The sequence below is a fragment of the Taeniopygia guttata genome, chromosome 25, assembly GCF_048771995.1.
Source record: "Taeniopygia guttata chromosome 25, bTaeGut7.mat, whole genome shotgun sequence".
Lineage (NCBI taxonomy): Eukaryota > Metazoa > Chordata > Aves > Passeriformes > Estrildidae > Taeniopygia > Taeniopygia guttata.
In genome coordinates this window covers 2,249,845-2,262,205 of record NC_133050.1, presented here as the reverse complement: position 1 = coordinate 2,262,205, position 12,361 = coordinate 2,249,845, and the positions used below count along the sequence as shown (strand labels likewise).

Here is a 12,361-nt window from a genome sequence, read left to right as displayed (position 1 = left end):
GGCTCGCCAGGCAGTTAAGACTGCTTCCTCGACTGCCGATGGCTGGTTTCCCATTTTTAGGAAACTTTTCCCTAGCAGATGTCAACTTCAAGAGTCCGACAGTCTGCTATTCCAGGGAAAACCCGTCCCGCTCAGTTCCAGGCTCTTAAGAGCCAGTCCACGGTCCAACAGGACCCAGCCTTCTCCAGAAGGCGTGGACTTCCAGCGTTACCTTTCTTAAGCAGGCAGAGGTGTCTGATCACAGCCTCCAGGCTGTTGGCGTGGAACCGCGCCAGAGGAGACCCCCCCGCAAGACGCTGAGGTTCAGGTCTGCTACCGAGGCCGCAATTCCACTTCAGGTCACCAGACCCTGTCCCTTCAGGGCAGGGTGTGACCCCACGTCGGGAGTCACCAGACCCTGTTTTCAGGGTAAGGTGTCTTCACGTCGGCGGTCACCAGATGTCGCTGTCGAGGCAGGACGGGAATGAGAAGACTGATTCAGAAGGCCGTGAGAGTGAAACTCCGATTTATTCAAAATACACTGCTCTTTTATACAGAGCTTCGCAAAGGTTAAATCCATTGGTCCTAAAGTGAAAACAAGCTACAACATTGGTTCAGAGTGCCTGACGCACAGTGATAGAACTTAACTATAAACAGTGTGAGAACAAGAGAGATCAAGAATTATTTACATTCCTTCCCAGCTCTTTCCCAGGCTTTTGCCTGGCTAGAAACTCTCAGTTTCTTTCTTTGACTGAATCTGAGTCCCACATCACACAGCTCTCTGTGCTGTCACACTGACATCTCTGTGATGTCACACTGACATCACTTTGACGTCACATAACTCTCTGTGATGTCAGACTGACATCTCTGTGATGTCACACTGACATCTCTGAGATTTCACACAGACATCTCTGTGATGTCACACAGCTCTCTGTGATGCCACACTGACATCTCTGTGATATCACACAGACATTCCTCATGTGTCACACTGAGACTGTTAAGTCACAGAGCTCTCCGTGACGTCACACTGATATCTCTGTGATGTAACACAGCTCTATGTGATGTCACACTGATCTCTGTGATGTCACACGCACAGCTCTGTGATGTCACACAGCACTCTGTGATGTCACACCGCCCTCTGTGATGTCACACTGACATCTCTGTGATGTCACACTGGCATCTCCTTAATGTCTTTGTGACATCTCTGTGATGTCACACAGCTCTCTGTGATGTAACAAGGACATACCTGTGACATCACACAGACATCTCTGTGATGTCACACTGACATCTCTGTGATGTCACACAACCTCCTGTGATGTCACACAGACATTTCTCTGATGTCACCCTGAGACTGTGAAGTCACACAGCTCTCTGTGATGTCACACTGACATATCTGTGACATCATAGAGCTCTCTGTGATGTCACACAGACATCACGCTGATGTCACACAGCTCTCTGTGATGTCACACACATCTCTGTGATGTCACACAGGTCTCTCTGATGTCACACTGACATCTCTATGATATCACACTGACATCCCTGTGACGTCACACAGCTCTCTCTAATGTTACATGGACTTCTCTGTGATGTCACACAGCACCTGTGATGTCACACAGCATTTTGTGATGTCACACTAACATCTCTGTGATGTCACACTGATATCTCTGTGACGTCACACATCTCTCTGTGATGTCACACTGACCTCACAGCCTGAAGAAGTGCCTTCGCATCCTCGGGCTGCAGCAGTGCGCAGGGGCACAGCTACCAGCCCACACACCGAGCACCGCGCTCAGAGGGCGTCTCCAGGCTGAGGCTGCAGCTTCCCTGCCCTCCTTATCAGGATCTCAGTGAACCTCCACAGTTTCTCCTTTTCAGATTTTTCAAGATCTCTCCTGCTCAGGAATTTGGCTGCACAAAGCAGGGTTTCCTGAGAAGCCTGGAGAGCAATAGAGACACGGAAATGGCCCCGCAGCCCAGGGCCCAGGATCAGCATCCCTGTGCCAGGACCTGGAGGAGGCTGCAGCCTGCGAGGCGCCAGGGCAGGAGGCAGCCCAGCCCCCTGCCAGGGGGACAGCAGCAGCCCGCGAGTCCTCACCTCTGCCACTCGCTGGTTCTCATCATGGCAGTGGAAGAAGAGTTGGGAGCAGGCTCTGACACACTTGTGTCATCAGGGGCTTCTTTCCTTCTACTACAGCAGACAGCAAGGTTCGAAAGACAAACATGGAGAGCTGCTGCACATGGCTATCCTCCTGTGTAACAGGAAGGGAACAAGACCTTGGCATCAGCTGACTCTGGCCCACGTTGGCTCAGGCCTGCATCTCCACAGGGCACCAGGTGTCTGGGCAGCAGCCAGTCGCCCAGGCTGAGGGCACAGAGCCTTACATGGTCAAAGAGTGGCAGGAGCATCTTAGCCAGCTGCAGGGCGATGGGGCTGGGTATTGGGGCGTCATTATCCAGGAACAAATCACTTAACAGAACAGTGGTCATCCTGACCACATCACTATCATTTTCCTGCAGGAGCTCCCCGAGGCTTTTGGTCAGGCTCCACATTCTTTTGGCCTGTGCGGAGCAAAAGTGTGTGAAATGCCACCCTGCTGCCACAGGGCCTAGAGGCCAAAGGCCTGTCCCGAAGCACTCGGGCAGCTGAAGTGGGAGGCAGGAGAGCTGGGAGTGGCTGCCCCAGTGCCTGAAGCCCAGCCAAGTTCCAGTGACTGCGTTCCCCAGCCCCACGCTGCCTGCAGGGCTTCAGCTGCTGCCCCCTCCTTACCAGCGAGGGATTATCCCTGAGCAAGAGGAGGGCCCTTAGAACCTGGCGGCGCATCTCTGTGCGCTCACTCAGCAAGTGCCTTGACAAGAGATCCATGATGCTGTCACTGCCTGCACTCAAGTCCAGGCAATGCAGGACCTGAAAGGCACAGGACAGTGACAGGGGACCCGGCCGGCAGGAGCCCAGAACCGCACAGGGCCGGGCCCAGGCAGCAGCACAGGGCGTGGGCACCGTCCCAGGCACTGCGGCTACGAGAGGGCAGAGAGCTGGGAGGCAGCGCTGGCCTTCAGACTCACCTCCACAAGGAATGCCAGGGCAGGGAAGTTCCAGTATGGCATCTCTTTGCTGAGCAACTCAAGGAGACAGCCTGAGATGCTCTTGCACAAGCAGATGGATTCATTGTGCATCTCCCTGGAAGGCGGAAAATGGCACTAAGATGTGGCAGCAGCTCTCTGGCCTCAGAGAGAAACAGACAGCTTTCCCAGACATCGCCTGAGAAAGTCTGAGAAGATCAGAGGAAAGAATGAAAAAACATTCTTATCTTAACGTGCTGCACCTGGTATTGTGAACATGTGGAATATGTTACGGAGATTTGTCTACCAAAGGGTGCTTTCTTAATTAACTAATGGTGATAGTGTTTAGACTAGAAAACCAATTAAATCAACCTATATCATACCTATCTATAAGAACAATGGGTTTCTTAATAAAGACTATTATTGATCAGACTTCTGCAATACATGGAGTCAATTATAATGATTATCCGTCTGGGGGCCCACTCCTATGACACTAAGACCCTGAGCGGGGGGGAGAAGCCCTTCCCAGGAAAGACTGACGCAGTTCTTGTCCTCACCCCCCACCCTGCAGGGGGACCTGGGCCCTTTGAGATGTGGCTGCTACTGGGCACCCTCCTCTCCCAGCCTTTTCCAGTCTGCTTGGCCACGCCTCATCCCTCTGGCCCACAGCCACAGGGACTGAGTGGGATACCCCAGACACAGAGCACAAATACTGGGAGCAATGGGGAGAAGAGGGTCTCACCTGGCCAGCAGACCCACGGCACAGTGGTGGGTGTCAGCACAGAGCAGCGTGTCCCAGCCACGCTTGCGTTCCATTGACACCACCACATCCTCATAGTCCATTTGGCAGAGCAGGGATTTTAGGGTCCTCACTGCAAACCTGAGTGCAGATCAAAGCTCAGGTCACACTGGGAGCACTGGCTCCTGCCCTGGCCATGTGGCAGGGACAGAAGGACTGGGATGGAGCACCTGTTGGGGCTGGTGGCAAGGCCGTGTTCTTCCTGGCATCCCCTCCAGAAGGTATCAACAGCCTCTGGCATCTTTTTGGTGCTGAAGAACACTTGGAAGAGCAGATGCACAAATAACTGCCAGAAATGCTCCATCACTATATCTGGGACACAGGGCTCCTGGAGGATCTTCCACATCACCACAGTTGTCTGCAAAGGACAGAGCAGCCCGAGGCCGCGTTCAGTGCCAAGGTATCTGTGTGACAGGGCCCGAGGGTGGCAGGGAGAGGTCCAGAGAGACACAGGGGGAGCAGCGGGCCTGGTGGCCCTGCAGCTGTCCTTAGGCCAGGTTTCAGGCCAGTGCCTGAGGCAGGGAGATGCAGTGGGGGAAAGAGGAAGGAGAGCTGCTGGACAGGCAGCCCTGCTGCGCCGCCAGCCCTGGGGCCGCCCCCCGCCCACCCAAAGTGGCCCAGGTTGGAAGGAATTCCTGGCCCCAAGTGTCTGAGACAGCCCGACGGGATCTTTAGGAACGGCTCAGACCATCAGCAAACGCTGCCCGGCTCTGCGGGCTCCGGGCAGCAGAAGGAGCTCCCAGGGTTGCCGACACAGCTGCGCTGGGAAGGGCACAGAACCTTCCATGGAAGCTGCCACAGCCTCCTCGGGACGCATCCCAGCCCGTGGCCACCCTAAACCCGCGGGTGTGGCACACACAAGGAACTGTGGGCCAGGGCACGAATGCTGCTCTGAGCCCTGGGGCCCGGGGAGCGCTGACACCAGCAGCTGTGGCAGAGTCCCCACCCAAGCAGACCTGCCAGCCCCGAGCCCTGGCAGGGCTGGTGCCCGTCTCCTGCCCCAGAGACCTGTGCCCCTGGGGGGCTTCTGTGCCAGAGGGAGCCAAACCCACGTGCACTGGGGGCTGTGCTCCTTCCTGCAGGGGCTGTTGGCAGGAGCACCTGGAGCAACTGCTGGCAACACTTGGTGTCTGTCAGATGATGTTGCTCTTCCCTAGAATTAATTTTTTCCATAGAAGGGATTAGCAGCAACACAAAAGCTCCAGTATCTAGCGAAATTCACAGGACAGAGACACAGTCACATCTCATTGGACTTTTCTGTGCATTTTTAAAGCATTCTGGAATAAAAAACCAGCCAAGTGGAAAGTTTAATGCAGCAGTTTGTGTGTCTAGTTGAATCCAGCAGCTAATACCTGGTGCATTGGGAAAGTGCAGAGGACAGGAATACCGCTCAGAGGAAAAGAAGGTGTTCTGTGTCTCCGAGTGTGGTGCAAGCACCCTAAAGGAGCAGCCAAGGGAAGTGCTGCAAGCAGACCTGCTGTTCTTGTGCACGTTCCATTGCTATTTCTGTGGGGTCCAGAGCCACCGCGGCAGAAGTGCCTCCGCAGCCCTGCTCCAGGAGACCTGGCCACCCTCCCCATGGTGGCAGCAGCTCTGCGGGCCCAGAGCTCTGTGTCGGGGGGCCTCGGTCACAGCACCTGGCCTGGGCAGCCGCGAGGGCCCGGGCTGGCCGCCAGCCCTGCCTCTGCCCCCTGCCCCTTATTGGCAGCAGCCAGACAACAGCGCCTGCAGGGCTCCCCGTGCAGGTGCTGGCACCAAACACTGGCGCTGGCTCTGGAGGGGGCAGAGGGCCGGCTGCTGCCCGGGGAGCCGCGGTGCCGCCCCGCAGCCCCACCAGGCCACGGCTCCATCGGCCCTGGCAGGAGCCTGGAGCCTGGACAAGAGCCCGTGCGGCCTCTGGGAAGGGAGCAGCGTGTGCAGCATGGGCTGGTGCCCCTGGGTGCAGCACCGGCCATGGACTGACTCCAGAATTCAGACCTTACAGAACATGGTTTCACAGTTACGTTCACACAACAATAGATCTCTACAGCTTCAGGCAATCACACAGCAGGTTTCTGTTGCCACATGGCAGGGTGCTAGACATGCTGCAGCCTCCTTCAAAGTGTCACCTTCAGAAGCTACTCTGAGTAAGGCCACAAGTGTGGAATTGTGTTATTATACGTTCTATTATGTATAAGGTCATTCCATGTATCCCCCCCGCACTCTGTAAGTGACCCCCCGGGTTCTCCCATTTCCCCCCGCGGTCTGCCTTCCCGAGGAAGTGCTTAGTCACTTTGTTTACGTCTCTCAGACCATCTGTCAGCCATGCGGCGGGGTCGAGAGACGACCGGGCACCCTTCCATCTGTCCATCTCCCATTGGACCCCTGCACCCCACTATCCCCAAGTCCCCCCGTGGCGTTATCTCATTGGCCGCCCCGGGTTTCCCCTATCCCGTACTTATAGAGCCGGTTTGGGGACGCCCCGGTGCTTTTTCTCCCGCCTGGCCCCGACTGCTGCTGCTGCCCGACCCGCGGGCTTTTTCTCCCGCCTGGCCCCGACTGCCGCTGCTGCCGCTGCCTCGGGCGACCGCGGCAGCCTCGGACTGCACCGCGATCGCTGCCTCGGCCGAACCGCAGCCGCCGCCGCTTCCGGGATCGCCGCGGCTCCTGCACGTGCCGGCAGCAGCGCCGCGGCTCTGCACACAGCGTCTCTTGGATCGCGGCCAGCGCCGGAGCGCACCGCCCCGCCCCTGAATCGGCCAGGCGGCACGGACAAACTCGAACTTAGCACGCAGCAGCTTCTCGGTTTTTTCCTCCCCAACCAAGCCATAATAAACCGAGATTTCGCCCGCGGGGGAAAAAGTCTCTCTCCTTTGTTCGCCTCGGGACTCGCCTAAGCTCCCAGACCCACGCAGCACCGGCAGTTACCCGCGAGGGTTCGCCGGAAAACACGGAAGTTGCCAGCGCTCCCCCCCCCTCACAGAGCTAGCTGGGACGAAAAGGGGGACAAGAGAGAGCGCTAAGGCAGTTGTGGCGCCCAACGCGTTGCTTGGGAGCTCCAAGCACACGGACTGAGGACCACCGAGCCCCGAAAAGCTCGTTGATTTACCTCGTGGACGTTACAACACCCTCGCAAGCCGTGGTTCCGTTTTAAGGAGCCAGGGCTTCCAGAGGGGTGGGGCCGGCACCTTTGGCTAGCACCGCCGAAGCTCGGCCCCCCCACGGCGAAAACTTCGCAGCTGGACTTTTCGTTTCGCCTTCGGACGTCGCCGGACCCGTGGTGAGTTACCGGGGTCCCCCTGGGCTGGGTACGCCTTGCTCCCTTTGGGGTGAGTTTCTCTTTCCCCCACAAGAGGGCGTAAGAGCCCACATTTTGTCTCCCGCTTCAGGGAGTGTAAGGGAGGGCTTCCCAGTCTCCGACAGGCGTCTTTTTTTTTTCTTTTGATATTTTACCAGCCGCGAGGGTTGTGACACGCCTTAACATCGACATAATGGGTGCAAAAATGTCTGTGTCACAGGAGAGAATTTATGTTCAAACCCTAGGAATTTTAGTGGGGGGAGGGAAGAAATGTAAAAAATCAGACGTGAAGCGTTTTGCACGGTGGCTTCTGCAGTCTTTCCAGGACCTGTCGCAGGAAAATTTGTACAAAGTCCAATTCTGGGACCGAGTGGAAAAAGAAATTGCCCAAAAAGAGGATCAGTCCCTCTCAATTTTTATCCACCTGGCAATCCAATTAAAGAATATTGTTAAAGATAACTGCGAAGGGAAGCCAGAGCCACCACAGGGCGAACGCTGCCTCCCAAGCCCCCCAAATCCCCCAAAAACCCTCTCCTATCCCTCTCTCCCTAGCCCGGGGATTCTCAGACAGGCATCCCGGCAAAACGAGCCGCAGGCAGATTCTGGCCTCTCTGTTAACCCCCAGGCTCCATCGCAGGACGATGCTGGCATCGCCCTGCACCCTTCCCCTCCCCAAACCTCCTCTCGTTACAAAGTTGTGAGTTTTAAAACCCCAGATCCCTGCCCCAGGGCACAAGATGGAGGCGACCACATGGCATACCCCTCCCCCTCCCTGCGTTCTTTGTCTCCTAACGACCCCCTCCGCCCTACAGCCAACCCCTCCCACTCTCGAGACTTCCCCACCCACCCCTCCCCTCCACCCCCTTCTGGCACCTCCCCTAATGAATCATTCATCAGTCCTCCCTCCGACCCCGCCCCTAGGGGTGAGATAACACCAGCCACACCCCCTAGCCCTGGTCCTGCCTCCGCCCTCCGTTCCCGCGACCCGCCCTCTGGTTCCCACGCCTCGGTTCCCGAGGGAGGGGGGGGGGCGGAGGAGGAGGGAGGGGGGGAGGGGGGAAGCCACGACCTGCTGCAACCCCTGCTTGCCTTTTCTGCCGCACCAGTCACCTACACCCCGCGGCAGAGGGGCAGACCCTTGGCACAGTGGACCCCTATCCCACAGGCTGTGATTAGAGATATTTGCAAAGCCCAAAAAGACTTTGGTCGGGAAAGTGAATACTTTAGGGGACTTTTAAAAGTCACACTTTCCTCCAATGAGTACGTCCCTGCTGACATCCGCGCTCTGTTTTTGTGCTTGCTTAGTCAAGCTGAGTTTTTGGTATGGGAATCCGCATGGAGGCGGGAGGTACGGGATGCATTACCGCAACTTTGGGCAAAAGCCGAGACCTCCTCTGACACCGATGGAGGCATGTTAACCATTGACCACCTGTGCGGGATAGGGGATTGGGATGTGGCAACAACACAGGCTGAAAAGATTCCAAGGGGGGCATTGGCAGCAACTGCCAATGCAGCAGAAAAAGCATTTTTTAAGCTAAAACCCCGTGGTCCTGTTGTTAACTGTTTTTCTATTAAGCAGGAGACACAGGAATCTTTCGTTAGCTTCGTAGACAGGTTGTACAGGGCAGCTGAATCGCAGGTGCCAGAGGACGGATTGAGGCAGGGCATGGTGAAGCAGATCGCCCTGCAGAATGCCAACGAGGCCTGCCGACAGGCGATGCTGAGCCTGCCCCTCGACCCAGAGCCGACGCTCCAGGACATGCTGGACGTGTGCGCTCAAAGGGTCACCCTGCCTTCAAAGGACCCTCAGGGGACACCCCAAACGCCATCACGGAGAGTCTCCTTTGCCGAAGCCCACACGCCATCCGCGGCCCCAGCTCCTGCACGCCGCTTCACTGGGCCACCACCCAAAGGCTACCATCCAGGACGGCCCTGCAACCTGTGCAATAATAAAGGACACTGGGCATCTCACTGCCCCCTCAAAGAGGACTTCTTGCGCTTTAAAAAACAGCAGCAAGGGCAAGGTGCCTCCAACTCAGGGGAACATTCAAAAAACTGATTTCCCAGCGCAGTCCCTCCCTGCGTGAGGACAAAAATTTGGTGGGAAACATAACATCAAGGGGCAGGAGGGACAACACAGTAGCATACCCACCTGAGGACAATAACTGTAATACCAAACATGACATTTCTGGAGTGCACAATAGGGGAACGAGAGCTGGTGAACCAGCCTGCGTGGGAGGAGTTGGGAATTTCATCTCACAGGCATGGCTTGGTCGGGACCCCGACCATCCCAGGCCCATCCTTAACACCCAGTCCAACTTCTCTCCATACAGGTTGGCCCTAACCGAACCCCTACTGCTCAGGGACAGCAATTGGCACTTTGTCACAGTGGACACACAGGACCCAGGGACCTGGAGAAAACTCCACAGTAAGTACATCGTCCTTGGGGACACAAAATACACGCCACTCGACATCACTATCGCACCCAATTTGACACCTGCAAACCCTAAACATCTGGTGCTGTGGCTGCACTGTGCTCACCCGCCAGTCTACCTTCCCAAAGGGCAAATCATCGCCCAGGCCATACCTGTATCTGGGGCCCCTGTCTACCCAGAAGACCTGTGGAGAAAATCCGCAAAGCAGATCTACGAGGTGTGTCAGGCCCAGGTGATTGGGAAGGATAGACCCAAAATTGAGTGTTACATATGGAATGGCGGTGAGCACAAGTGGCTTAACGGCCTCTTGGACACAGGGGCAGACGTCACAGTCATTCCCTCACGGGATTGGCCGTCGCGTTGGGAGTTGCAGGACGTGGCTGGACACATTCAAGGTGTCGGAGGGGCACAATTGGCAAAACAGTCAAAAAACATCATCAAATTTGAGGGGCCAAACAGACAGACAGCTTACCTGCGTCCGTTTGTTCTGGATTACACGGAGCCCCTGTGGGGAAGGGACCTGATGGCTCAGTGGGGGGTCTCATTGACCATTCCTACCCCCCAGGTTTTTCAGGCAGCGGTCACTGAGGAGCGTCCTACCCAAAAGTTAAATTGGCTCTCTGATGTTCCAATCTGGGTAGAGCAGTGGCCGCTCAATAAACAAAAATTAAAAGCGCTCCAAAAGCTCGTGGCAGAACAACTTGCCAAAGGACATATCCAAGAAACAACATCTCCTTGGAATTCCCCCGTCTTTGTCCTGAAAAAACCAGGCAAAGACGAATGGCGGTTGCTCCACGACCTTCGTGCCATCAACAATGTGATCGAAAATATGGGTCCACTCCAACCAGGGATGCCGTCCCCCACAATGTTACCCAAAGATTGGGAATTGGCTGTGATTGACATCAAAAATTGCTTCTTTCATATCCCACTCCACCCAGACGATGCACCACGTTTTGCCTTCTCGGTTCCGTCCCTTAACCGAGAAGCCCCAATGGAGCAGTACCATTGGCGAGTATTGCCACAGGGCCTCAAATGCTCGCCCACCATCTGCCAGCGGTACGTAGCTTCATTGCTGACCCCAGTCCGTACAGCCACCGAGGGCGTGATCATCCAACATTATATGGATGACATCTTGATTTGTGCTCCCAATGACGATCTCCTTACACACGCGCTTAACCTGACAACCGATGCGTTGGTTGCTGCAGGGTTCGAGCTGCGAGAAGATAAGATTCAAAAGATGCCACCCTGGAAGTACCTGGGCTTGGAAATTACCAAGCGGACTATTACTCCGCAAAAATTGGCCATCAAAAACAAAATTCGGACCCTAGCAGACGTCCAGCAGCTGTGCGGTTCTTTGAACTGGGTGAGGCCATGGCTAGGCATTACAAACAGAGACCTAGCCCCTCTTTTCGATTTATTGAAAGGGGGGGAGGAGCCGAGTTCTCCCAGGGAACTCACCCCAGAGGCCCAAGCAGCTTTGATTAAGGTCCAGGAGACAATGTCTGCCAGACAGGCCCACTGGTATGATCCGGACCTGCCTTTTAAATTCATCATATTGGGCAGACTGCCACACCTCCATGGTGTGATATTTCAATGGACAGACACCCCAAGGAAGGGCAAGGACCAAGACCGAAGGGACCCACTCTCCATCATAGAATGGGTCTTCCTAAGTCACCATCGGTCCAAGAGAATGACAAGGCCACAGGAGTTAGTAGCGGAACTGATCCGCAAAGCGAGAGCTCGGATCAGAGAGTTAGCTGGATGTGACTTCGAATGCATTCACATTCCCATCAAATTGGAATCAGGCCAATTCACCAAGGCCATGCTAGAACATCTGTTACAGGAAAATGAATCCCTGCAGTTCTCTCTAGACAGCTACACAGGCAAAATTTCAGTTTTGAGACCAGCCCACAAAATTTTTGAATCAGAAATTCAATTCGCATTGTCCATCAAACAAATTCAGAGCAAAAAGCCACTCAAAGCCTTGACAGTTTTCACAGACGCGTCCGGGAGTTCCCACAAGTCTGTGATAACTTGGAAAGACCCCCAGACGCAGCAGTGGGAGACAGACATTGTGGAGGTGGAAGGCTCCCCTCAAATAGCTGAGTTGGCTGCTGTCGTCAGGGCCTTTGAGCGATTCTCTGAACCTTTTAATTTGGTAACTGATTCGGCATATGTGGCTGGTGTGGTGTCTAGAGCGCAGGATGCAGTCCTGCAGGGCGTGTCCAACGAAGCCCTGCACAAGTTGCTCTCGAAACTGATTAAGCTAGTCTCCCACCGAGAGCAACCCTTTTATGTGATGCATATCAGGTCACATACCAACTTACCAGGGTTTTTGGCCGAGGGCAATCGGCGTGCCGATTCTCTCGCTGCTGCCCCGGCTCAGGTAGCTCCGCTCCCAGATAAGTTCCAGCAGGCTAAGATCAGCCACCAGTTTTACCACCAGAATGCGCCCGGGCTGGTCCGGCAATTCCACCTCACTCGTGACCAAGCCAGAGCCATTGTGGCCACCTGCCCGTCCTGCAAGTCGCTCCCCCTACCATCGGTGAGCTCAGGGGCAAACCCTAGGGGTCTGAAGTCCTGCGAGGTATGGCAGATGGACGTTACTCACATCCATTCCTTTGGGAGGATGAAGTACGTCCATGTCTCCGTGGACACTTTCTCTGGGGCAGTCTTTGCTTCTGCCCACGCAGGGGAGAAGGCCAAAGACATTGAAAAGCATCTGATACAGGCCTTCGCTATGCTGGGCGTCCCTAAATTGATAAAAACAGATAATGCCCCCGGGTACACATCCAAGGGATTTGCCAGCTT

The 12,361-nt window shown here is 55.4% G+C and overlaps 1 non-coding gene across 1 annotated transcript in view; it reads right to left on the bottom strand.

Annotated features, from left to right (window-relative positions):
• LOC116807514 (nuclear pore membrane glycoprotein 210) overlaps positions 1-12,361 on the bottom strand; it is a 150,741-nt gene that overhangs the window by 112,986 nt on the left and 25,394 nt on the right. The gene's annotated exons all lie outside the window — the stretch shown is intronic.